The sequence below is a fragment of the Micromys minutus genome (genome assembly GCF_963924665.1).
Source record: "Micromys minutus genome assembly, chromosome: X".
In the NCBI taxonomy this organism is placed as follows: domain Eukaryota; kingdom Metazoa; phylum Chordata; class Mammalia; order Rodentia; family Muridae; genus Micromys; species Micromys minutus.
In genome coordinates this window covers 99,772,191-99,795,565 of record NC_137970.1, presented here as the reverse complement: position 1 = coordinate 99,795,565, position 23,375 = coordinate 99,772,191, and positions in this window count along the sequence as shown.

Genomic DNA, 23,375 nt, shown 5'->3' with positions numbered 1-23,375 from the left:
CCCATTGTTGGTATCTCGATCGTTGAGTGGGTGGTCCTGAGTTCTTTGAAAAAGCAGGCTAAAAGGCAGGCTACGATCAGAAAATCAGTGAACAGCACCCTTCCATAGCCATCACGTCCAGTTTCCCGGATCCAGCCCTGTTTGCATTCACATCCTGACTTCCTTCAGTGATGGATAGTGCTCTGGAAGTATAAGCTGAATATACACTTTCCTTCTTCACTTGGTTTTTGGTCGTAGTGTTTCATCTCAGCAATAGAAACTCTAACTAAGTCAACTTTATAAAACTGACTTTTAGTTAAATCCTTAAGGCAACAATTGACATGGGAAGGCCCAACTCACTAGGGGTAGTATTTACCTGGGCAGTTGTTCTTGGATGGGTATGTATGTATGGATGGATGGATGCATGGATGCCTGTATGGAGCACTATATTCCATAGGCTCTGTTTCAGTTTCTGCCTTTAGGTTCCTAACTTAAGTTCCTGTCCTGACTTTCAATGATAGATTTTGATATGGAACAATAAGCTGAAACAAACTGTTTCTTCCTTTAGTTGCTTTTAGCTATGTTGTTTTGTCACAGCTATAGAAATATAAGTAATGCACCAGTAGTCACTAAAGGGGAGTCAAAGAAAAAACTTAAGTAGCTATTCCCACCACATCCACAACTAGGAGCAGAGAGAAATGAATTACTTATGTTGCCTGATCTACATAATTACTCAACTGAGGCTCTCTTCTTAGGTAATTGTAAACCATAGGAAAGTTACCACAAAAACAAGCCATGAAACATTCTCAGCCTCTCTAAGACTCAGTCCTCTTAGTTTAAAACATTTTGTTTCTAATATATACTTCATATTTCCTAAATGCTTGATTGGCAACACCACCAGGCAACAAGCTCTGTCAATAACTCCAGTTTTCACATCTATACCTACTTCTACACTTTCCCCAGCAACTCTCCCTGGATCCTTTCTTCCCCTCAAATATATTCACCACCAGAACATTTAGAAGACATAGCATAATTTGTATAAAAAATCTTATGGAAATCAATGTATGATATTTTCATGTAGCTATATCAATTATATTACATTATTGTATTTTATTTTGTTACTATATCTATAGTGTTGACCTATATATATAGGATAATTCTGGTCCTTGAGTAAAAATCACAGTACTGCTATGAATTATGTATTTTATGTATTTTGGTAAATATTTACATTTCTGTTAATGGTATAGCTATGAGTAGAATTTTTGGGCATCAGGTTATACACATGTTCCCATCAAAAATTAATCTCAAAAATTTCTGTGATGGCTATGTCTGGATTTTCTCATATAACCCATGAATGTGTATTCTTACTATTTTATCTTTATAGGCGCTTATTATTAGGTGTTTTCTTTTAGCTACTTTCTTAATTATTTTTCTGATTAAAGACCATGCCAACTTGAATGAAAAGGGTTCATTTCATCTTACAGTAACAACTGCTAAGGGAAGTCAGGGCTATAACTCAAGACAGAAACTGAAGCTGAGGCTTGTTCTACATGGTTTGCTCAGTTTGTGTTCCTAAACAACTTAGAAAGAGCTTCCCAGGAGAGGCACCATCCACAAGGGCTGGGACCTACCACATCAATCATTAATTAAGAAAATGCCCAGTTGGCTTGTCCACAGGCCAATCTTATGGAGGCATTTGCTCAATTGAGGTTCTCTCCTCTCAGATATGTCTGTTTGTGTCAAGTTGAAAAACAACAACCGGCACAGAGGATTACAAAACAGCCACTGGGAATTTCAAGGGTAGTAGCTCTTTCCTGTCTTGTTTTGCTTTTGATCAGGATGTTTTTTTCATAGCAATAAAACACATTTGGGTGATTGTTTGTTTGTTTTCCTCAAAGTCATTGATGAAAGGAATGGTGTTACTAGAATATAGATCCATGTTGGCCTATTGCAAGTTAGTCGGTTTTACTTTTAAGCTAGAATAGTACTTTGAAATTTGATAATAGAGGGGAACCATAAAGAACATGGTGTTGAAATACATATAAAATGGCAGTTTGTTAAGGAACACTTTCCTGGGAGGCAGGATGATCTCCCCTAAAATTTTGAGGCTAGACCTTGAGGTCAAAGCAATCACCTAGCTAACAAGTAGGAATAAAGACCGAGATGGGTAAGAGCATGAGTTCTCATTTTGTAGAACCTTGGTGTATTGCTGTTTGCATGGTGTATATGAAATACTAAAGAACTTCTGCCTCTGAGTAGCTGCACAAAAATAAATAGCCTTTGCATGTTACCATTCCCATAAATTGGGAAACTCAATAATCAGCCATCTCTTGGCTTGACTTTTTCTCTGTCTAGCTTTTTGACAGTCATCTTAACTCTCCCAAATAGAATTGTTGGCAACATTCCAGCTTAAACATACATTTAGTGGCACTGTTCTCAAAGGCAGCATGCTGTTTTGTTGCCCTTTGTATATATGCAAACATGCTGCCTCATTCTTTTGAATTCCCAATTGAAGTTCAGTGGGCCTTTTGACTCCTGGTGAAGCTGAGTATTCTTTGAGCCCAGCAGTCTTTATGAAACATTTTCCACTGAGCTGTGTCACATAATTACCACAAAAATGGGGAACTTGTCTCTCTATTATTTCTCTATTATCTGGATTTCTAGCTACATTTTTCCCATTGAAACTATGAAACAACTGGAAATTATGAGGATTCATTTCCGAATTCCTAACCTTGTATAATGTGTTTTTCATACTAAAGTCGTTCCACCCACATGCTTTCTGGTTGTTGTTGTTTTTTGGTTTATTATTTCCATGTATTATACTAAAGCTGTAGGAGATGGTTGTAGAAGAGTTATATCTGTTGTTTTCTGTTTTTTACTATTTACTATTTATTGCAATATGTGAACAAAATTATACTTTCTTTAATATTTCTCTTAATGTGAAAGTGATAAAATATGCCCAATACCCTTAGTCAAAATATAATATCAGTCGATGATAATTCCATTATGTGATCAATTTTACTATTGAGGGGAGATACAAAAATGTTTCTTGGGGTAGGAGTCATTCTAGTCAATTAGGATGATATTTTTCTCCCCTAAAGTAGTTGCATGTTTATTCAAGTAATAAATTCCATGTGATTTCTAGTCTTAGTCAAAGATGTTAATATAGTAGTAAATGACTGCTAAACTGTTCTGTGCTGGTTCTTATGCTTTTAAATGTAGTGTAATACTATTATAAAGATCAGGAAATATGTCACCTTCTTAATGTTTTAACAACTTTCTATTTCTGATCACAATCTTAGCTATATATAAATACTCTAAAAGGAACTTCAGTGGAAGAATATGAAATACTTTGTGAGATGTGTAATAATGCAAAACATTTTTTCTTTTCATATGATATTAATATTTATTATGAGTCATATCAACTGGACTCATGTCACTTATATATAGCATCTTGTATAGTTATAGGTATTTAAAATATAACTTAGCTCATTTGGATTATCAGGTATCCTGGTTTGCTTTCATCTATTGTAATAAAATATTCATACCCCAAACAGCTTAGGAGATAAAAGGGTTAACTTGGATTATATATAAGTGTCACAGTTCTACACTAACAGAAGTCAAGACAGAAGCTCAAGACAGGAATTCTTAAGTAGGAAATGATGTAGAGGCCATATAGAAATGATATTGACTTGCTCCAAGGCTCACATTTAGCTACTTTCCTTAATTATCTAAGGACCAACTTCCCAGAGGTAGCACTACGCCCAGTGGCCTGGGCTGGTCCCTCCCACATAAATCATCAATTAAGAAAAAATGCCCTCAAAAACATGTCTACTTGTCAATATTGTGAATATATTTTTTTTTCAATTTTTGTTCTTTATCTTCTTCCTTGATAACCCTATCATTTATCAAGTTGACCAAAAGCTGATCAGCCATCAGATAGCAAACCATGTCCTAAAATTCGTGTACTGCTGACAGTGCCTTCCAGACTTTTATCCTTTCATTTTCATAGCTATAATCAATTTTTGGGTCTTAAGCCTGATAGTGGATAGTATTCTCTCTCTCTCTCTCTCTCTCTCTCTCTCTCTCTCTCTCTCTCTCTCTCTCTCTCTCTCTCTCTCTCTTTTTCTCTCTCTCTCTCTCTCTGTGTATGTGTGTTGTATATATGTGCGTACAAATGTGTGTATGTATAGAAGCCAAAGGAGAACGCTGGATATCCAGTTGTATAATTATTTATCTTATCGGCCAGAGACAACTTCTTTCATTGAACCTAAACCTGAAGTTTGCTTTTATTTTTTCTGGATAGGAAGACCCACTCTAATCTATTATCTATTCTTCCCAGTGTTGCACACACGCACTCCACCACCAACATCTAAGTGAGTACTAGGAATTCAAATGCATATATTCATGCTTGTTCAACAAGCACTCTTCCTTATTTAGCTATCTTTACAGACCCCATAAAATTTCTTAATGAGTCGCAGATTATACAGTGCATAAGACACTGCAAAGTATGGTTTCTTACAAGCTTTCCAAACTGCTTCAGATCTACTCTGCCTGTTGCATAACATATAACCACATTGGCTGCTTTTCTGCTTGGTTTCATTCAAATGCTCTGAGACTTCACTGACTTGAGAGTTTCTATAGTCACTTCCATTTTCTGTTCTAGAACATAACTTACATGTGAAGTGGTTCTTTGATGCATCACTCCACCCACAAACATGAAACAAAATTTTAGACATGTAAATTGTACTCTATTAATAGTTGTTGAATAAGTAATTTGACTTTAGAGACTGTCAGGTTCAATTTTCATTTGGAGATTAATAAAATGAACATACACAGGTATCATGATTGACAATGAAGTACAAGTGAGCAGCACATTTACAACCACAACATGATGCTACAAACAACATTGGCATTTTCATGCTGAGAAATAAAGTGTATTAAAAAGTTCCTCTTTCAAAATAGATATTTTTATCCTACTAGCATCCCAGTTTAAGATGCAAGGTTTTGACTTGCATGACACAATTTCTGTAGATTGCCCCACATAAATCAATTAGAGCAGTCCTGTGGCTACTTGTCTCTTTTGAAATGAATCTTTTTGCTTAATGATATAAACACTTTATTAATATAAAAACAGGAAGTATGTGCCTATGTGAGTTAATATTCTCTCTGTTACTTGGAAACATGTGGAATTAATATTTTCTTGTCTTTGTTGAATTTTCCATTAGTAAAATTACAGGATGATCATCTAGTATACTGTCTTAATGGCTACATGAGGATATAATTTGCATACCATAAGATTATTCATTTTAAATTAAATAGATTATATAATTTAAATATACATGCTGTCACATCATAATCTAGTATAAAAGCATTTTTATAACCAAAAAGAAATCACATATAAATTACAAGTTCTCTACTGTATTTCATATGCTCCTCAGCCTTTAGCAACCCTTAATATACTTTCTGTCTCCATAGACTTGCTTATTCTAAGCATTTCATACAGGTGTACTCATGTAGTATGTGGTCTTTTGTAATTATATTCTTTCATTTGGTGTAAAGCTTGAACATATTTTAATTAGCATACCCAAGGGTTAAATGATGTATGTTTATTTTATAATCATGCATCAAAATATTACAGTGACTGACTCTTAAATATTTTTTAAATTAAAACACAGATTTGCATTTCTGCTAGTAAGCTATTAGGTTCCTGATTTCTTCATATACTGACCAACACTTTAAATCACAGCCATTGTAGTTCGTGAAGTGGGATCATTTTGTGCTTTGCTTTCAAATCATTTAGTAGACAATGGTGTTGAGCTCATTTGTTTGTGCTCATTGATGATTTTTATATCTTTAAATGAGAAAGTAAAATCATATTATTATTGCTTATAGAATAATTTTTCATGGGATAACAGCCTTGTTCCTGGTGTGATATTGAGAAATGGTAGAATATTTATTGGCCTTATTTATTGATTTTTAAGAATTCTATTCAGTATGTATTGTACAATGAGTACATCTACCTAACTGTCTTATCTCCAAGACTTCACTGTCCCCTTGCATTTGTAATTTTTATTCCCTTAGGCAATATCACTTACACTATGTCATTTAATGAGACTATAAAATCCAGGAATCCTAGTTGAGAGAAAACATATTTGTCTTTCAGAGGCTGCTTAATTCATGTAATATGATTATATCTAGTGTCATTTTTTCAAATTAACATGACTTTTTTTTGCATTTGAAAATTTCCAATGTGTGTGTGTATGCCATATTTCTTTATCTGTTCTGTTCTATGGATTACTAGTGTTTGTTTTTATTGTGACCAGTTATGCAATAAACATTGATGCACATTTTTTTTGTAATAGGCTGAATTGGAGACTGTGCTGGTTAATTTTTATGTTACCTTGACATAAGGTAAGAGTCATCTTGTAAGTCTTCTTAATTGAAAAAATGCCTCCACCATCAGGCTATAGGCAGACATGAAGGGCATTTTCTTTATTAGTGATAGATATGGAAGGGACTATCCCATTGTTTGTGGTGTCATTCTTTGGCAGGTCATCCTGATGTGTATAAGAAAACAAACTGTGCAAGCGCTACTGAGCAAGTAGGGCTCTTATATAGCTTCTGTCCCAGTTAGTGCCTCCAGGTTTCTTCCCTGCTTGAATTTCTGCCCTGGTGTCCATAAACTCTGATATGGAGGTACAAGCTCAAATAAACCCTTTCTTCCCCAAGTTCCTTTTGGTTATACTTTAAAAAATATCTTTTTTACTTTGGTTATACATTTTTAGGTTGCCTAATTGTATTGTAGGTCTACTTCTACATTTTTTGGAGAATCTTACATATTGATTTCCATAGAGTTTATGTCCTTGGGTGTTGGAAATATTCAGAGGTGGGGCATACTGAGATTTGATTATGTCTACAATAGTAGACAGGGAATTCTTTTTTTCAGAAACCCTATAATGCTATAATACCTGATTCTGTTTCTGAATCTCTCTTCTTTGAGTGCACATATCTTTTTACCATTTGGATCTGGTTTCTTTTCCATTAGCCAGCCATTCTATACAACCTAGAATATTTACTGTAACAGTCTACAAATGATACAATATATCCATTTATCATTTTTGACTTTTATATTTAGTTAATATAAATATAAAGATAATTCTTAACATGTTCTAAGTAGAACTCCATTACCATATATGTAATGTGCAAATATTTTATTCAGTTCTGTATATTGTATTTTCATATTTTTGATGATCTTACTTGAAACAAAATGTATTTTGTTATTTTATGAAGGATAATTTTAATATGGCCACTTGTGCTTCAATATCATATCTAAGAAAAATTAGAATAATTCATTGTATAAAATAGATATGTTTTCTTTATCAAATTATTACATCTGGTACATTTAGGTCTCGGATACATTTTATGTAGATTCATTCCTGTGATATGAAAGAACCCTTATTTCTTGTTTTTAACATGACTACATAGTTGAATAACTACCATGTGCACTAAATACTGTTTTTTATATTACTGAATGGTTTCATCACATTTTCTAAAACAGACTCTCTGTGCCAATTTGGCCATATTTTCATCACTAAATCAGGCAGTATACAATTCCTTCTATAAAGAACTTCTGTCTGATTGATGACATAGAATGTGTTGAGACCATCTATGAAAGTGTGCATGACTTTAGAGATGTACATACATATAAATGTGACCTTGTAGGTTTCAGCGGACCGTGTTACAATTTACTCTTACAATTGTGAATTGTTTGACCCTTATTAAATATTTTGTTTGTTTAAGTGGTATGATTACTCCTTAAAATCTTAAAATAATGCATATGGCTAGAAATATTCATTACATATATGAGTTTCATGGTGACAAGTCCATGGATATGATATGACATATACAAGTCATAATATAAAAGATCTGGTCTCATGGAATAAGTCTGATTAAGTCTCTTTCTCAAAACAAAATTCCAAGATACCATGGCAAGTAGATGAAGGGTAATAAGAAAAGAACATTGACAAAAAAACGAAGTTATTCCCTCCAAAGGAGTGTAATTTTAAAATATACAGTTTCCCAAAAGTGGGCAAGGTAGATATCAGTCAATGCAGAAGTTAGAACATTACAGGATGAAATAGAAAAGATGATCAAAGGAATTATTGAAGTATTAAATGAATTTCTTAATGGATTTACATGGAAAGATACTAGGCAAATGCCATCTGTCCTTTGCTATTTACACATCATCTTACTGGACTTCAAAGTCAGCATTGCTGAGGGCTTAAGCCAGCCTTGGAGATTCAAAATCAACAGTTTCCCCAGCCAGATGGTGTTAATCCTAGGTAACCAGCACAGACCAGAATTACCTATCCCAGTGACCAAGGACAATATGGAAGAAACAGACTACGCCAGCCTTAGCTGTTGCTGGAACTACTGGGAAAATGGTGGTACTCCCCACCCCCTACCCCTCTGCTTTGTCTTGAGTCAGGCTTCTGGAAATAAGCTACCTGTTTGGGTGGGGTTTTAAAACCATGAGATCAGATCTCTTCCCTAATCAAAGTAAGTTTCTTTTTATGACAGAGAGCTGTGTCTGTGCATAAAGCCGGAATTGCTAATTAGCTTAAAAATTGGTTTGCTAAGCTAATCTATGATTTAAGAAATAAAGAAAACTAACAGCATTAGATATTTTTCTAAAAGATGCAAAGGTTTCTTAGATTTTTCACATTTATTTAATTTTCTCTTTAAATCTCTTTTTATTGTTAAGGGAAAATCATACAGAGCAGTGCACAAAACATGAACATACAGCCCAATAAATTAACACAGAGCAAATAGCCACATAACCACCAACCATGTCAAAAATAGAATATTCACAACACCCCCGAGGCCTTCCTTCACTTGTCTTTTTAATGAATGTATTGCAATTAATTTTATTTTAATGGTTTTATGACAGTTCTAGAAATTATAGCATTTGGTAAGATTTGAGGATGATTTGAAACAAAATTTAGGAAACAATATGTTGTAGAAGTAGGAATCAGGTCATAACTTAGAAATGTAAGACTTGTGATAGAGGAAAGGATCACACATTAATGACTATAGAGCTTGTCCCCTCCGCTATAAAATACTCTTTCAAATGTTGATCAGTCAGCATAAAAATAACACAGTCTTAGTTTTAAAAGTACTGAGTATTGAATCCAGAGCCCAACTCTTTCTAGAAAATCATGAGGTATATCCCTAGCACCACCATCCTCATTCTAAGACATGAACAAACTAGTTTTAAAGTCACAACCATGGTCTCTAAAAATTCACATCAAGTGTCTATACTAATGTCATATCTGTCTGAAGAGTTCACATATCATATCAGTGATTGATGTTTACATGACACTGTGCCTAACACTGTTCTAAGCAGTCTGTACTTATCAATTTACTTAATTATTTAATCTTCCAAGGACTTGGATGTAAAAACATGAGGAACTGATTCACAAGGTACCTTGTAGAATACACCAAACTGCCATTCACATTCTGACTTAAGCTCTTCTGTTTCCATGTAATGAAATTAAAATGGATATTCCCTGTATAAACATTTGGGCCATCTTTGGTTATTATTCATAGCAACTATGTATGTTAATAGCTTAATTATAAGGAGTAACTCTGTTAGCATAATTGTGACCATTTATTACCTGCTCTTTAATATAGAGAAGACTATATCTGAGGTTCCTCCTGTGAAAAGTAAGATTTGTAAACTTCAAACATGTTTGACAAACTCAGAAACATTTTCTTGCGGGTATAAAAATTTCCATGTAGAAAAAAAAAGCTCTCTTTTTGAAGGTATATCTTATAAAGTGCAAGTATATAGATTAGTGTCTGTTATTCGTATTATAGACAGTATGTACTTTATGTAGGTCTTACATAATTTGGTGCCATAGTCTTAATTTGTGTCAAAGAATCAGTAATTTTATCAGCATTGCTTTTTTACTATACGTGAAACATGTCAATATGGAGGAAAAAACAAGAGATATCTTAATTTTACTGTGAAATGAATATTGATGCTGCAGGCTTCATGGAAGGACCTCAGGACTCACCAACTGCCTAGCAAATATATTTTGAATCATCTTTAAATTGTCGGCACTTACTCTATTTTTACTTTCCAACTTGTAAGTAACTATATCATATGAAACAAGCAGTGGGTCTTTTGCCCCAGATCAGCAGTATTGCTTAACTACCTTTCTTATATGTTTATAAATTTGAGTCTCCATCTTGTCTATGTCCACATTCAGATACCACGGATATTTTCAAGGAAACGCAAGTCAGTCCAACAACAACCAAAACCTGAAATATCACAGTCATAAAAATAAGAACTTGGACTCAAGGTTAAATTTACCTTGAACACTTGCAGCACAAAATTCTACTTTTGACCTTATATTTTTCATTCTGTAGTAGCTATGTCTTAACTGAACTCATTTCTTTATTTGAAAGAAGTCAAGCACATTGAGTGATGATACGTGGTGGCTGGTTGGAACTAAAATGTGTATAACAAAGGATAATAAATTCGCCCCCTTCATCATACCAAAAGAAAAAAATTCTTCTGTAGCAGTAAATGTTAAAAAATAAAAATCGGTTTATCTCTTTACCGGCCCTGAGGTCGTAATCCTCAGGCCCGACCCTGATGCAGAGCCACGCGCACCTCTGGAGCCTGGTCCGAGCCACCATGGTCCAACTCGTCTGCGCAACTCCCTTCCCTTGGCATTTTACTTCTGCCTGTTCTCTGCCTCTGTCCAGGAGTATTTCTGTACCCCAAAATCCCACACAAACATAACTCTACAGCCTGATAGCTTTCATACAGGTTTATATATTCAACTCTCAATTCCACAAACCCTCTACACAACAAGATTACATCAAATAGACAAAGATACAAACTGCCCTTCATATAAGATGCTAGACCTATAAAATCATAATGTTCATAGAGATATTTAATGCCAATTAATATCATCTGGGTCTAGCTGGTCCTTGGGAAACTCCATGTTGCTAAGACAACCTTCATCCTCCATCCTCTGACCTTATCAGAGCTCTCAGCCCTCTCTCCTTCCCTCACTCTTCTGAGTCTCTGGCTTTCCTTTATTTTACTAATGAAAATGGGGAGGCTCATTTGGAGACATATGACTAGGCAGCCCTTCTTGGGGAAGCAGAATTAACATTAAAATACAATAGCTTCAGGACAATTTACACTCTTTAGTTGAACTACTCTCTGCTTTGTTTCAAAGTGAAAAGAATTATTTGTACTTGGCAGTGACTGGTCATCTTCTATAACTTTCATGAACTGGGAGTGTTTTTCTTGGTACCTTATACATAAAACAGAAGAATGAGAAAGAGAAGTTAGTTTTTCCTCCTGCCTTGGGCAAGTTTCATTATAGAATAAGTTTACTATGGCAAATGCATTTGAAGATGACATTTGTATTCCATTTATTATGACTTCTTGGTAACAGCCTCTGTTAAGTATTGCAAAGGGATGAGATTTTGTGAAGAATCTGACCTATGCATTTCTGACACTATAGAAAATATACTAGGACCTTACACAACATCAAGTAAAAGTTCTGTGAAGCTGGAAAACGATCAGTGCCTGAGAAAATATAGTAAGGCATATGACAATTACCTATGCTATTCTCTTATGGGGTTGTCATTGTAATCTACTATTTGAAGGGTTAAATTTATATAGAGTTTCTTTTCTTTTCTTGGATATTTTCTTTATTTATATTTCAAATGTTATCTCCTTTCCTCATTTCCCTCTGTAAAACCCCTAATCCACCCCTTTCCTCTGCTTCATGAGGGTGCCCCCCCCATCCACCCATATACTACATCTCCCCTCCCTGCCCTGGCATTCTATTATTCGGGGGCATTAAGCCTTCATAAGACCAAATGCCTCTCCTCCAATTCATGCCCAACAAGGCCATCCTCTGCTAGATATATAGCTAGAACCATGGGTAATTCTATGTACTCTTTGGTTGGTGGTTCAGTCCCTGTAAGCTCTGGCAGGGGTGGGGGTCTGGTTGACTGATACTTTTGTTCTTCCTATGGGGTTGCAAACCCCTTCAGCTCCTTCAGTTCCTTAACTTCTCCATTGGGAACCATGCTCTTAGTCCAATGGTTGGCTGCAAGCATCCACCTGAGTATTTGTCAGGCTCTAGTAGAGCCTCTTGAGAGATTGTTATATCTTCTCCTGTCAGCATGCACTTCTTGTCATCCTCACCATTGTTTGAGTTTGGTGACTGTATATAGGTTGGATCCCCAGGTGGATCTTTGGATAACTTCCCTCCAGTATCTGCTCCATACTTTGTCTCTGTATTTCTTCCTGTGTGTATTTTCTTTCCCTTTCAAACACGTACTGAAGCACTCTTTGGTCTTCCTTCTCCTTGAGCTTCATGTGGTCTGTGAATTGTATCTTGGGTATTCTAAGGTTTTGAGCTAATATCCACTTATCAGTGAGTGCATACCATGTGTGTTCTATTGTACTGGGTTAGCTCACTCAGGATAATATTTTCTAGTTTCATCCATTTGCATAAGAATTTCATGAAATTATTTTTAATAGCTGAGTAGTACTTCATTGTGTAAATGTTTCTGTTTTTCCCTTCCTCTTCATAAATAAACCCCCCCAAAATACATAAGTAGATAGAAATTATTGGAATATTGAAAAACATATCTTTATTTTTAGGGAAACTGCTGATTTTTTCATCTTTATTCAAATTATAGTAAAGGCAACACTCACTTGATTCTTCACATTTTATTAACATAACAGAATTTTCTATTATATAAGTATTTTTCTTTTCTCTTTCTCCCTTTATACAAATAGTAAATGATCATGTACTAGGTATAAACATCTATAGGGCATTTAGGACGTCTCAAATGGCAATGGATGATAGGAAATACAGAGGAAGATAGATCAGTTTCAGTTACTGATAATAAGAGTAAGTGGTTACAGGGAAAGGCAGAATGTGGATCTGGAATAGTACCACACAAATTTAAAGTTCCAATTATAATGTTGTTGGTGTTGAAGGAACTGTCTAGATGTGTCCTAATGAGTTCTCCACAGACATTCCATACACAGGGACTTGTAGTTTGTGCAGAACCTCATTTACAAGAAGTATCCCAGGATAGGGGGTGTGCTCTTCAAAAATATCATTAAACTACCAAATGAAGACAGAATCTGTCTGTGGAGAGTATATTGTTGGCTCCTTTCCTCTTGTTCATACCAGTGCTCTGCAATCAGAAGTAATGAATCCCTCGGAAGAAGTTACTTTCCTTTTTTAGCTACCAGTATTGAGTAGTTAACGCAAAAGAATTGAATATTATCTTTTAGTTTTAAGGGTAAGTACCTGAATCTAAAAAAAAGTGATAATTTAATACTAAGCAATTTGCTTACTAAATTATTACTGTTCTAGCTAGATCATTAATATTATAGAGAGAGATATGGCATAAAGGATCATTTAGAGTGCCTATTCTATACAGAAGATAAGAGACAAGGTCAAAAATAAAAAAAAGAATTTCATCTTCAATCCCACTCATCTTTGATTTGGGAAGGAGGCAGTTAAGTTACAACATGAAGAAAGTGGCAGTTATAAAGCTTGCCTTCTACTGCATGCTTTTGTAGCAGCAATTACCTCAGCTACAAATCTCATTTACACAATTCTTTGAAAGTGCTATCTGGATGATGGCAGAATACACTGGAAATCAATGGAGGGTGATTTTATTCCCAAATTGAAGTTACTATTTAGTAGTCAGACAAAACATCACACACACACACACACACACACACACACACATACACACACACACACACTATGCATATATAAATGTACTCATGTAATCATGCACACATGTACACATTTATACTATAGCGACTTTCATATTTTAATATATTCCTCAGCAATTATGAGGCTCAACTTTCACAAATTCAACTATTGCTCAAAAATACAAATTAGAAACACTCTTTTCCAATTGAAATGAAGTAGCAACCTAGCTTCCAGAACTTAATAGGAACTATTGGAAATGATCCTAATCATGATACTAATAAGAACCCATTACATACTCTGTAAAACAGGCTCAAGTCTGCATCTCTGTACCTAACATTGGGCAATGTATTCTTTCCTGATTCACATATAGTATCCTAGCAACCATTCTGTATCTTAGTTCTAATGGCTCTAAAAATGACACACTTGGAAATCCATTCCTAAAGGCCCTGTGTTCCAGGGAGGGGCATTTTCTTCTTGGAGTGCATGTCAAGAGGCAGATAGATATAAGGGAATTAGAATCACTTTTTTTGCTCTGAGATTTCATTACCCTTTCTGATTCTGTATAGTGAGAAGGCCTGTAATCCAGGTTTAATCTAAATAGATAGCACAGTCAACAAATCCTAATTCCATATGAATATTCAACAGCACATCCTAAGGAACCTGTGAATGTTTTCTTCCTGAAGATGACCTTAACTCTAGTAAAACTGATTACTGCTAAAGTCTCTTGAGGGCCACATTATTTACTTTCTGTTGATTTAGATCAGAAGGGGCATTGTCAAGATGTTTGCGAAACTGGGATTGAGAAACCTTAAAGTGTTCTCATTTTATTCTGAATTAGATTAGTTATCAACATAGTCGTGTTGGAATATAGAGAGATACAGAGAGGTGAAACTCTTTTGACTTAGGAAAGGAAAGGTTTAAAAACAGGCATTAAGCCTAAGAGCTGGAAGAAAATCAAGAAGCTAGGAAGAGTTCATTTATCTTTTATTCTTGTCAGGGTTTTTCAAAATCAGTGAACAGACATTGGCAAGTTAGTTGTACAAATAGACTTTCTACAACAATTGAGAATATTTCCACGGAAGTATGTCCAAGACCCACGACTCTCACCTCAAATAGAGTAAAAGATAGTGTCCTCTTCAACTAAGTATTAGTACATATTCTTGGAAACATGAATTCTTAAGTGGACCAGAATACCATGTTCCAATGGGGAAGTGGTTTCAGGAAATTTTTAGTGTTAGAAGAAAAGAAACGAATATATTAAGGTACTTTAAACATGTATTCTTGGGACAGAGCTAAACAAAATTTCTCAATTGATGATTATCAAATGGCTGAGAAACACCTAAAGAAATGCTCAACTTTCTTAGTCATCAGGGAAATGCAAATCAAAACAACCCCAAGATTCCACTTCACACCAGTCAAATGGCTAAGATCAAAAACTCAGGTGACAGCAGATGTTGCTGAAGATGTGGAGAAAGAAAATTCTTCCATTGTAGGTTGAATTGCAGGCTGGCACAACCACTCTGGAAATCAGTCTGGGGGTTTCTCAGAAAATTGGACATAGTACTACCTGCAGGCCCAGCTCTACCACTCTTGGGCATATACCTAAAAGATACTCCAACATATAACAAGGACAGATATTCCACCATGTTCTTAGCAGCCTTATTTATAATAGTTAGAAGCTGGAAAGAACCCAGATGTACTTCATCAGAGGAATGGATACAGAAAATGTGGGACATTTACCCAGTGTGCTACTCAGCTATTAGAAACAATGAAATTCTTAGCCAAATGGATGAAACTAGAAAATATCATCCTGAATAAAGTAGTCCAGTCACAAAAGAACACACATGATATGCACTCACTGTTAAGTGCATACTAGCTCAAAAGTTCAAAATACCCAAGAAACAATTCACAGACCTTATGAAGCTCAAAAAGAGGAAAGACCAAAATGTGGATGCCTTAGGCCTTATTAGAATGGAGAACATAATTCTCATGGGAGTAAATGCAGGGAAAAATAATGAAGCAGGGACTGAAGAAAAGATCATTCAGAGATTGCCTCACCTGGGCATCCATCCCTTATGCAGTCAGGAAACCAAATAACTGTTGTTAATGCCAAGAAATGCTTACTGGAAGAAATCTGACTTGGGTGTCGCCTCAGAGGCTCTGACAGAGTCATACTGATACAGATGAGGATGTTTGCAGCTAGCCATTGTACGCATTGGGACCCTAGAGAAGTAGCTAGAGAAAGCACTGAAGGAGCTGAAAGGGTTTGCAACCCCATAGGAAGAACAACATTATCAACCAACCAAACCCTCCAGAGTTCCCAGAGACTAAAACACAAACTAATCAGAACACATTGAGAGACCCACAGTTCAAGCTGCATATGTATCAAAAAAAATGGCAGAGTTTGGCATCAGTTGAAGGAGAGGACTTTAATCCAGTAAAGGCTCCTTTTTTCCCAGTGTAGGGGAATGTCAAAGCAATGAATTGCAAATGGGTGGCTGGGAGTGGAAGCATCTTCATAGAAGCAAGGGGAGGTGGGATGAGAAATGGGAAAGCGAGATAAAGGTAATAACATTTGATATGTAAAAAACATAGAATATCCAATAAAAATTGTAAAAAATGTATTGTTGGAAATATCACATAGATGGATTATAGAAAAATGGAGAAATTCCTGCTATAGGTCTCAGATACTACTTAATGATAGTCTTAGCTTTTAGGGTGGTAGAGGAAGGAGTGGCTTATTAACATATTCCAAGTGACTTACCTCATACCCAAGAAGATAATAATCATACAATTACATGGATAATGGATGGTTACTAAGCAAGCTAAAGATAGAAGAAGATAATTTGGTTTCAAATGGGCAGCATTCAAACTTTCTATAATCATGAAGATTTTTTAAGTTAATTAATTTTATAGAGTTTTAAACGTAGGTGTGTGTGTTTGTACTTTAGTTTATAAGTAGGAGATTCATTGTCTATTAGTTTAATGTGTTGTTTCTAAGAAGACTCTTGAGAGTTGAGGAAGATAATGTGACTGAGTGACTCTTCTTCAACTTCATATTCTCTTTGTTTTAGCAGTATGGGTATATACGGGTCACCTTGAACTCTGCCCTATTCTCTAATCAGAATTTCTTCTATAATGACATACCCCTTACCTCATAAGGAATATTTCCTTTTTGGTTGAATTGTTATCGTCAAATATTAACTAGTCCCTAGTTAATCTCTTCATTATTTCTTCCCATAATTTACCTACATATTCATTGGGTTATATGGACAACTATTTTGATGAAACAATCATTAATATCCTGTAATTTTCTGACATCTAATGACATGGCAATTTTTTTTAAATTTTACCAATCCAAGCCTTAGGAAATGTCTCCAATAAAATTTTATCAAGAGGATTTTCTTTTTCATTATAGTAGTATATTAAGTCAGGACTTCCTAGAATCTACTCACACTTATTTTCATTACTTTGGTCATTCATTGGATATTCTCTTGAATACAAGTTTACTAGGTAATGTTTAATTCATCTATGGCTAAATCAATGAGAACACAATGGAATGTAAAGGTGAAAATGTCTAGTCTTTTAAAGGGTTTATCACTTAGAAAATGAAGGTAGAAAATAAATGGATTCTAAAATACAATTTTATATTATGAGATTTTCCCTTCATAAAAATAAGTACGAATATCTCAAGATTTGAGTAAGCACAACAGGTTCAAAGGAAGAAATTAAAATGATTGATTATAGGTAGCTTTCATTCAAAGGGAAAGGAGATTGTTAAATGTAAATTTTCACATGACCACGAAAAAGATTAACTTTTATTCTGTTTACTTTGAAAAATATGTATTTATCTTATATGTTCATGCATGTGTACACTTGTGCATGTCCATGCATACATGTATTGAGGACAGTATTGGATATATTCCGCTGTCACTTTTCATTATATTCTTGAGACAATATCTCTCACTGGACATGGAACTTACTGATTTGCCTAGACTGGCTAGCATTCTCTGGGCTCCAGTTGTCTGGGACTCTATGTGCTTGGAATACAGACAAGTGCCACCATGCCTGCTTTGTTTGGGGGAGAAGGTGGGGGTTCTGTGATTTTAAATTGTGTCTTTATGTTTGCATAGCAAGTACTTAACACATTTGTCTCCCCAGCTATTATTTTATTTTGAATGGAAACCTATTAGAGAGTTTTTAAATTAGGAAGTAGACACTCTGGTTCTTTTTTTAAAATCATAGAAAAAATGTAAAATGAATGAAAAGAAAAGTATGAAATTAAAGAAAACTAATTAAAGTACCATATTAGAGATAAAAGTGTCTTTATACTAAGGTTTTAGTAACAGACCTGGTGAAAACAGTTTGAACACTGATGAGGAAGCTGAATGCTGAACAAGGTTGTGTACTTAGCATGTAATATAAAGAAAAATGTTAACTTTGTAAGTCATATTTAAATGATTGTTTTGCTTCTTTTCAGAAAATAAAATATTTCTTCTTTTGCCTTCCTTTCCCACTTTAATTCTATTTATGGTACTTTTTTTTTTCTTTTGTGAGAAGGAAAGAAGTTTATAAGGATCTCTTCACTTTTTACCTTCCCCTTTCTTGTCTTTTATCTAGGCTTGAGTTCCCTCAATATCTTGAATATAGTTTTTTTTCCTTTCCTTCTCATTATATAAACTGTACTCTTCTTTTGCAGACAAAAGTTACCTCAAAGTAAAATTTTCAGTTGAAAGAAGAAGTGTTGTAAGAGAGAGAAAAGTTATAATGAGAGAAGTTGTTGACTAGGGTTGGGGGTTGAGTGCATCTCTGGAGTGCCTTACTATAAACCACATGGGGACCACTTTCCTCCTAAACACAAGAGTGATATTGGTGAATACTACAGAACTATGATTCCCAGAAAGGCTTTTAAACTACCCTTTCATGGCCAGATGTAGAAATTCCAGGCTCCTTAAGAAAAAAAAAAAAAAAGGTTTTCACAGGAGCTAGCAGACCCCATTATGTTACTCCATATTTGCTGAGCACTGGAAATGTTTGGAAGGAAATAGAAAATTGATCCTGATCTATGCATTTACTCTGCCCTTATACCATCTTTTATTCAGCCAGCTAAAAGCAGAGCCACTGTTAATGTATATTACCTTGCTAATCTCAACATCACAGTTGTGAGGCCACATCAGTAAGCAGATTTCTCATTTTCCAGATCAATCAATCAACACAGATATTTTTAAAGCATGTACTGGTTTGAGAAGTCATTGCCTAGGTTAGGACCTGAAATATAGATGTATGTGTCATGTTTTCTATATCAGGGAACGAAAATGAGTGCATACTAAACACTTCTACGCTGAAGCAGCAATTAATTACATGCTAGCCTGAATCATATAGATTTTAATTCTTGCATGAGTTCTGAGATTTTTAAAAGAATCAATTTTATGTATCATTGTGCTCTAGACTATTAAGTTCATGGGACAAGGTGAAATTGCATCAGTTTTATAAATACCCATAGTCTGATGTTGGTGGTGAGGAAATAAATGGCCATGAGCATAAAAGTCATTGTTAGAGTTTGGGACAGTTTCTGACTCACAGCTCAAGGTTGTTAATGCTCTAACATCCTCCCCCATCCATGATGTTCCAGGTGTGCTCCTCTATTGCTGCATTTTATTGGCTATTTGGCTGTGATGTTTTTAATGTAAGGGTAACATCGGCAGTTTCTTTAGGGATGTAAGCATCTCACCCAGGAATGACTTACTTATAGATATCCTTAATCTAGGTCCCAATGTTGTATGACCCAGGTCTCTGAGATACATATTCAGTTATTCTCAGCATCTATCAGTAATTTCCAGGCTTTGCTGTATGCTCATGTAATTAATCAACAAGGGCACAACAGCAGTATTTGTTAATTTGTTAATAACTTGGTCCTTGACTTGGCAGGAAAGCCTAGTCAAATAGAGAATACATACATGTTTCTCTTGCCAGGATTTTTCCCATAATATGGATTTTAAAGAGTTCTTAGCTTGTTTTGGGAGAAAGAAATCCCAGGAGCCCCCGCAGTGAGCCTCATTCCCCCTCAGACGCTCCTCTGCTGATAAGATTATCTTTCTAAACCAACTCTCATCAGTATCAGAAAGGAATAGTGCCAGTCTCTGTCCAACTTCATTATCTTCCCTCCTGTTCAGCTTCCTGGCTCAGTATAACTCATTATAGCTTCTTAAGTATAATGTCTACACACATGGACCCCTTTGTACTAAATACTATTTAGGGAGGATAAGGAGGCAGGGCCATGAGGAGGTGTGTCACTGGGGCTGAGCTTTGAGCTTCCTAAAGATCCCTCTATTGAGTTATGTCTTCTTCTGCCTTGTGATTCTATCTTAAGATATAAATTCTCAGCTACTGCATCAGTGCTATGCCTTCATATCTATTGTCATTTCCCCACCATTATCATCATTCTGAAATAGTATAAATGTTTATTCTATGGCTTACCTTCTTGATTGCAGTAGAAAAGTAACTAACCCAGAAGTTGAAACCAGATATTCGGCTATTGCTGTAATTTTTCTGGCTATGCTGGCTGTTTTGTAGAAATACAGATTAGGGGACATTGGACTAGGAGTCTGGTTGAACATTGTAAATGGGATCTAATAGGCCATAAGAGTAACAACTTAGAAGACTATAGTGCTAAGAACAGAATGTATTATGGAGGTCTAGCACAAGAAGTTTCAGAGGGAAACAATATTAACAACTGAGGTAGAGACCATTTGTTTAATATATAGGCAAAGAATGAGGCTTTTTGCCTTTGTTTTAAGAATCTGCTAAAGGCTAAACTGAAGAGATTTTGACTCATTTTGTTGACATAAGAGATTTCAAGACTGACTAATACTGATTTTGTTACTTGGTTACCAGGGTTTACACTTAAGCATGTCTACAGTGAAGCAGCAAACAATGTAAAATCAATCAATCAATCAATCAATCAATCAGTCAGTCAATCAATCAAGCAAACAAACAAACAGACAATAGCCAAAACACTAAAATGTACAGTTTGAGGAGAAAAAAAAAGCACAAGGAAATATAATATTGAAGTCATAGGCATGAGGTTTTGTCCAGGTAATCTTGGAATTTGTGAAAAGAGAAGAAAAAAAAAAGTTTGAGGAGAAAAAAAAATTTGAGGAGAAAAAAAAAGCACAAGGAAATATAATATTGAAGTCATATGCATGAGATTTTGTCCAGGTAATCTTGGAATTTGTGAAAAGAGAAGACATAGAGAATTATCGGTTCCTAAAGAGCAGCAACAAATTAAATCTTATATAAATGTAATTTTAAAAAAGGTTCAGGTTTCATGCCAAGCCTGCAACAGGACTGCGACCATCACATGTATGTATAGCTCTGGCCTTATAGTCTGAAGAATACAGGGGTGAAAGGGGTAAAGAGTCTTCCTCCAAAGTTAACCCTTTTATATAAAGGCCCAAAGAGGCCATTGCATGAAGCAATGAAGGGAAATATGGATTGTGTTGGAGATCCCAAGATTTTGGAGATTTAAGAGCCATTGGGTATTTGTAAGAAGAGTTGCAGACAGGGAATGGAAAACACCCTAAGAGAAAGAAGTCTGTTTCAGTCAACAAAGATTTAAGAGAGAGTCATCTAATCCCTTTGGCTCTCAACAAGAGCTACAGGATTCATAGTTTCTTCTTCACGATTTTCATATTGCTTTGTTTTAGTTTTTCCTCACTGTGCCTCTACTTCTTCATTTTGGAGTAAGAATGTATATTCTTTGATATGATATGTTGTTATGAAATATGATAAGTATGGAATTAGAATTTTAAAAAATTTACTATTGGTAATGATTAAGGGATTGCTTTGTAGAGGAACAGTCCTCCACTTTTTGTGGCAGTATAAACTTGTATAATAACCACTTTGGAAATTACTTTGGTAGTTTCTCAGAAAATTAAGAAGAGATCTCTCTCAAGACCTAGCTATATCACTTCTAGACATATACCCAAAGAATCCCCACACTACTGCATAGAAACTTGCTCAGATATGTTCATGTCAGCTTTTTTATTTTTTTAAATAGGAGTCAGAAACTGGAAACAACCTAGATGTCCCTCAACAGAAGATCTGATAAAATGTGGTACATTTACTCTGTGTAATACATATCAGTTCTTAAAAACAAGGACATCATGAAATTTGCAGGCAAATAGATGGAACGTGAAAATATCAGCTTGAATGAGGTAATCCAGATCCAGAGAGATAAACATGGTATGTACTCGCTGTTTGTAACTCTATCAGAAGAACAACAATATCAACCAACCAGAACCCCTAGCCCTCCCAGGGACTAAACAAGCAACCAAAGAGTACACATAGCAGGACCCATGGCTCCAGTCACATAAGTATCAGAGGATGGCATTGTCTGACATCAATAGAAGAAGCCCTTGGTCCTGTGAAAGCTTGTTTTCCCAGTGTAGGGGAATGCCAGGTGGTGAGGTGGGAATGGGTGGGTGGGAGGGGGAGCAGCCTCATAGACACAGTGGGATGGCAGATGGGAGTGGGAGATGGGGGAACATGGAAAGGGGATAACATTTGAAATGTAAATACATAAAATACATAATAAAATGCAAAGAATTAAAAATGGATATTAGTCATAAAGACAGAATAACCATGCTACAAAACACAGACCCAAAGAAGCTAAGTAACAAGGAGTGCCCAATGGGCACTCACTTGAATCTCATTGAGAAGAAAAAATAAAATATATATGGGGATGAGGGGATGAAAGGTAGGGACTGGTAAGGAAGCAGGGAGGGGAAACAAAGCAATGAGGGGGGGATGAAAGAGGGAGAGAGTTCTAGCTGGATTGAGAAGGCATCTCTGGGACAAACTAGAAACCTAGAATAAAGGAAGTTCCAAGAATCTGAGGGTGTACCTAGGTAAGACTCCTAGCAGTAGGGGACATGGATCCTGGCCTGTCAATCTCCTGTAACCAGGCAAAACTTCCAGTGGAGGGACTGGGACATCAACCCTGCCATTAAACTTTAGATTCACAATTTTTTCTCCTTATAGGATGTGCAAGGGTTGAGGGTGGGACAGAATTTGAGGAAGGGCCAAACAAAGACTGCTCTAGCTTTAGACTTATGCCATGAGAGAGAGGCCAACCCTGGCACTAATGATCATGACCTACTGTACATGTAGACAGTAATCTCTAGCCTAAATGTCAGAGGGAGCTTTACCCAGCAACTGTTGCAAGCTCATGCACTGACCCATATAGCCCAACATTGAGTGGAGTTTGGAAAATCCTGTGGAAGAAGGAGAAGAAGGGTTGAGGAGCCAAACAAGTCAAGGACACTATATGTAAACTTACAAGGTTACAGGGGCTTATTGGGACTCATCCAGACTTAAGTGGCAACCAGAGAGCATGAATGGGACAAACCTAGGATTTCTGCACATATGTAACAGATGTACTGTTCGGTATTCACGTGAGACTGCTAAAGCCAGAGCAGGGCTGTCTCTTACTACATTTCCAGCCTTTGGGTTCCTTTCACCTAACTGGGTTATGTTGCCCAGTCTCTGTTGGAGGAAGATACACCCAGTCTCACTGAGGCTTGATATCCCAGGGATAGTTTATATCTATGG